This window comes from Phoca vitulina, unplaced genomic scaffold (genome assembly GCF_004348235.1).
Source record: "Phoca vitulina isolate PV1807 unplaced genomic scaffold, GSC_HSeal_1.0 scaffold6, whole genome shotgun sequence".
Classification (NCBI taxonomy): Eukaryota; Metazoa; Chordata; class Mammalia; order Carnivora; family Phocidae; genus Phoca; species Phoca vitulina.
In genome coordinates, this window is record NW_022589709.1 from 69,499,589 (window position 1) to 69,504,934 (window position 5,346).

General features: G+C 40.2%; 1 pseudogene; it reads right to left on the reverse strand.

Annotated features, from left to right (window-relative positions):
• Positions 1-4,114: 4,114 nt before the first annotated feature.
• Positions 4,115-4,224, reverse strand: LOC116632488 (annotated as a pseudogene).
• Positions 4,225-5,346: the final 1,122 nt, after the last annotated feature.

The window sequence follows — 5,346 nt, forward strand, 5'->3', positions numbered from 1 at the left end:
CCTTTGTGGGCTCCTGCACCAAGAGTGCCCACTGAACCCAGGTAATCAGCCACAGAATCAGCAGCCACACACATTCTAAGGAATGGTGTTTTCATTCACTCTCTGCCCCACAAATACTGCCTGAGCCCTATGACTTACCAGGCCTGGGTCTGTCCTTGGTGGGTACAGATACTCCGCTTGATTAAAAGAATAGTTGCTAGAATCAAAAGGGAGGCAGAGGTTCTCAATCTCGGCAATACTGACATTTTGGACTAGATAGTTCTTTGTTGTGGGAGCATCCTAGGATGTTTCACAGCATCCCTGGCCTCTGCCCATGAGATGCAGGTAGCTCCGACCCCCTAAGTTGTGATAACCAAAGATGTTTCCAGACATTGCTAAAAGTCCCCCTGGGGGGTGTCCAATTTCCACCCAAAGCTTGAAAACCACGATCTTAAAGATCATGATGGATAACTTTGGGGATATGTTTCCAGCCTGGGTCAATGACCCCTTTCTCCTAGCACTGTCTCTCCTCCCTGTCCCATGCCTGGCTGCTGTGACCTGAAGCCTATGGGCTTGGTACATTGGTCATCTGACCCAACTTAGGCCTCTCAGCTTCTCTCCTGTGGGAATTTGAAACTAGGACCTAGGGGCTGACTACCACCTGGGTTCTTTTGGGGTCAAGACTTGAACGCAAATTTAGAAGAGTGGAAGAATGTAGGCTACCATCGGGCCAGCAAGCAGAGATATCCTACTGCAGAGATAAGAATGAAATAACTCCAGAGAAACACAGAGGAAGAGGCAGAAAGGAGTCACCTAGTTCTAGCATTTTCCAGACAGGCCAAACTTCCTGCCTTTGGGTCATTTAAGATATGCCTGTACAATTATAACTAATTGCTCTTTCATGCTAGGGCAGTTTCTTGTTTGTTTGTTTGTTCTGTAACTGGCAAATGAGTCCCAACTGGTATGTTCTCTGTGGCCTGGAACTGAAATCATAACCAGGAAACAAGGGATCTAGGCATTTGAGGGACAGTTTCTAGCCCTCAAGGCAGCCCCACCCTTCTCGGCACAAGTGCTATGTTCTCCTTTCCCTACCAAATGACGTCCTCACCCTCTCTCTAGAGTTTTCTCTCGTCCTAACCTTGGTCTGTACACAGCCTGGCATGCCATGGCCTAGACTCAGCTTCTTGTCCATTCACCAAGAGCATGAATGCTAACACCAAACCCAGGCCAGGTTCTTGGCTCAGATTCCTGGCCAAGTGAGTCTGACTCGTGTGGCAAACACGGTTGGCTGCCCATCCAACAACCATCCCTCCCAGTCAGTTTTGTTCAGGAGAACAACCCCAAATGGTGAACTAAATTGGTTTGGAAGGGCAAAGAGATGTAAGAGGAATCTTCAGGAAGGGTGGGGAGGTTTAGGGGAAAACATTTTATACTTGATCCCGGAGGGCAAAGCCTATGGAAGAGTCAGCCCGAGCGCTTCCTGCCGGCTTGGGACATGTCATGTGAGGACGTGATACTTGAAGCTGTGGTAACCATTTTGCAACCATGAAGTAAAGCCAAGAGAACTAGAGAGGAACTGACAGAGGGCTACAACATCCTTGAGCTGACGGATTAACCAACCCTGTAGCCATTTACTTTTAGACTTCTTGTTACATGAGATAATTAGATGTCCTTACAGTTTTAGCAACTTTGACTCAGGTATCCTGTTACTTGAAGCCCAAAGGATCCCAGCAGATACAGTACAGCTCATCTTTTCAGGCCAGGTCACTCAGGTCCTAGGTCACTAGCTGGCTACCCTGCAGATTTATTGCCTTGGAGTCATGCATCTATACCTCCAGTCCATGTGTTTATCCCCCCACCCCAACCTCTTATTATGAAAACTTAAAAACCTACAGAAAAGTTGAGAAAATAATACAATGAATGCTTATATAGGATTCATTCATCAGTTGTTAACATTTAGCTACATACACTACATACATTGTACATATTCCCCTATATAAGGACATTTTTTTTTTTTTTACTGAATCATTTCAAAGTTAGAGACTTAATGAAGCTTCACCCCAAAGAACTTCAGGATATACCTCCTAAAAAACAAGGACATTTTTTTTTTTTAAAGATTTTATTTATTTGACAGAGAGAGACACAGCGAGAGAGGGAACACAAGCAGGGAGAGTGGGAGAGAGTGAAGCAGGCTCCCCGCAGAGCAGGGGATCCCAGGACCCTGGGATCATGACCTGAGCTGAAAGCAGACGCTTAACAACTGAGCCACCCAGGCACCCCAACAAGGACATTCTTCTAAATAACCAGTAATATCCTTTGGAGCTTTTCTGGGTTTGTCTTTTGTTCTTATCCAGGATTCATCAAGAATTAGACTGTTTTAAAGTCATCCTACAGTCTCTCCTTTATTCCAAAACAATTCTCCTGGTTTTTTTGTTTTGTTTTGTTTTGTTTTTGTCTTTCCTGTCATTGACTTTCAGGGCCAGTTGTTTATTTATTCATTTTTTTAAAAAGATTTATCTATTTATTTTAGAGAGAGAGAGTGCAGCAGGGAGGGACAGAGAGAGAGGGAGAGAGAGTCTTAAGTAGACTCCCCACTCAGTGCAGAGCCCGATGTGGGGCTCAATCTCACAACCCCAAGATCTTGACCTGAGCTGAAACCAAGAGTCAGATGCTTATCCAACTGAGCACCCAAGTGCCCCAGTCCAGTGTTTTTATAGAATGTCCACAATTTGGGTTGTCTGGTTGTTTCTTCATTATATCCAATTAAAGATTTTCAGCAGAAACTCTGCAGAGGTGAGGCTGGGTCCTTCTCAGTGCATCACAACAAAAGGCACATGATGCCATTGTGTTCTTTCATTGGTCACGCTAAGTTTAATCAGTTGATTGGGGTGCTGTCTGGTAGAACTCTCCGTCGTAAAGGCATCTCTTTCTCCTTTGGATTAATAAGTAACCTGAGGGATTGTACTTTGAAAATATGAGAAGATCTCATGCCCCCACAACTTTCAGCCACTGTTTTAATTAATAAGGCTTGCCTGAATCAACTATTATATTAGTGACTGCAAAAATCACAATTTTAAAAAATTCTATCATTTTTTTTCTACATTCATTACCTGGCACTCCACTGTTTAAGAAAGTTTTCTCTTCCCTCACACACACTTTTGCAATTTTCTTGAATATCATGATGAACTCAGAATATTCATTACCACTTTCTTTTTGATTTTCAGTTTGTCCCGAATTTGTCCCCTTCAAAGCGGGAGCCCTTTAGAATTGGTTTCTGTATCCTTCTGACACATCCCTATCTGTTTTTGAGCACTTCTTTGCTCTTCTAGCAAAGGAAGTCCCAAGCTCATCTTGTACTTTCCTTGACCCAGACCTGGGATCAGACCTGGTTCTTTTCAGTGAGAAACAGTTGTTAGAAACCAAGAACTGAGTGATAAGGGTGCTCATGGCAAATGGGGTGTCACTGGTTCTAAGCCCTTTTAGGGGACAGAGCCAGGAAGTGTATTTTATTTTATTTTATAGATTTATTTATTTGACAGAGAGAGAGAGAGTGCACAAGCAGGGGGAGCTACAGGGAGAGAGGGAGAAGCAGGTTCCCTGATGAGCAAGGAGCCCAACATTGGGCTCTATCCCAGGACAAGGGGGATCATGACCTGAGCTGAAGGCAGACGCTTAACCAACTGAGCCACCCAGGCATCCCGCCTCTGTCTGTCACCAACATTAGTATATTTGCTCATTTACTGCTCTCTACAATACACTGAATAGTATCAGAATTACTATGTCTATACCACAACAAACTTACTGATAAAGTACAAGATTATTTACAGTTTTTATTTTATCCTGAGAATATAGCTCACTAAAGGTAATAGTGTGTCTAAAAGCCTCTAAACCTGAAATAAGTTCATTTGTTTCTCTTCACATTAGGGTTTTCCTCTCCATGTTGATTTTTTTTTTTCTTTGTGGTAGTGGGCTTTTTATTATTTTTATTTTTTTTATTTTATTATTTTTACTTTTTTTCCCAATTTTATTGAGGTATAGTTCACACTGTGTTAGTTTCAGGTGAACAACATAATGATTTGATATATGTATATATTGCAAAATGATTATGACAATAAGTTTAGTTAACATCCATCATGAAAATATGGAACACCTCATGAAGTTACATATCATGTTTGTACAAGGACCATGCTATTCTTCTTCTCTGTATCATTCCACTGTTAGTATATGTGCTGCTGAAGGGAGTGCTAATATGATTTTTTAATATGTAAAACAGTACCATAATTCAAAAGTCAAAATCATACGAAAAGGTAACTCAGAGAAGTTTTCTTCAATCCCCATACATAACAAATTTTATTAGTTTCTGGTTTATCCTTTCTTATTTGCAAAAATAAGCAAATACATATATATATGCATATACATACATATGTCCTTATTTTGCCTTCTTTTTTATTCAACTGGTAGTGTATGGTATATACTTCTTTGCACGGTATTCTTTTCATTTCCTATTGTTCTATATTACATATATGCAAGTCTTTCATAGCACTAATTTTTCTCTGTGTGATCTATTTTATTTGCTTTCTCAAATATATTTGTACTTACTTTAATGATGAGTTTGTTGTTGTTGTTGTTGTTAAATAGATTCCACATCCAGCCTGGAGCCCAACACAGGGCCTGAACTCACAAGCCCGAGATCAAGACCTGAGCTGAGATCAAGGGTTAGGTACTTCAACCAACTGAGCTACCCAGGTATGCCTTTAATGGTTAGTTTTGTATTAAAGCTAAAATAACCTTAGTTTCTCCACACACACACACCATCTTATTTTTGTTATTATCTATTGGTTCCCCAACAATATTTAATTAGTTAATAATTTCTTTCCTGTCATCCCAATTTACCAGCTTCTCACTTGAATAAATATCCTTTTACCCCATCAGTAACTATAAAACAATCAACAAGTATATTCTGTTTTTCAAGTGGACTGGGCATGTACTTTTCTTATAACCATCATAGTTTTATGGGTAATTACATATTTATGCTCATCCATAGTCCTTTAGTCAATGTCTTTCCCTTTTGGTTGCCTAAAAAACGTTTCCTTACGAAGGGCACATGGGAGCTATGTTCTCTGATTCTCTCATGTTCATAACTTTTAACATGTTGTCTAGATATAAAATCTTTGCCTTATGTTTCCCTTCTTTGAATATTTTCAATATGTTGCTCTATTTATTCTGGAATAAAGTCCAAAGACAATCACTTAAGTCATGATATTTTGACTAAATGCCCAAATGATTTTTTTTTTTTTTTGTAAACTCCAGATGTCTTTTAGGATATATCTTGACAATGATCATTCAGTACTGATTTCCTAGGTACTA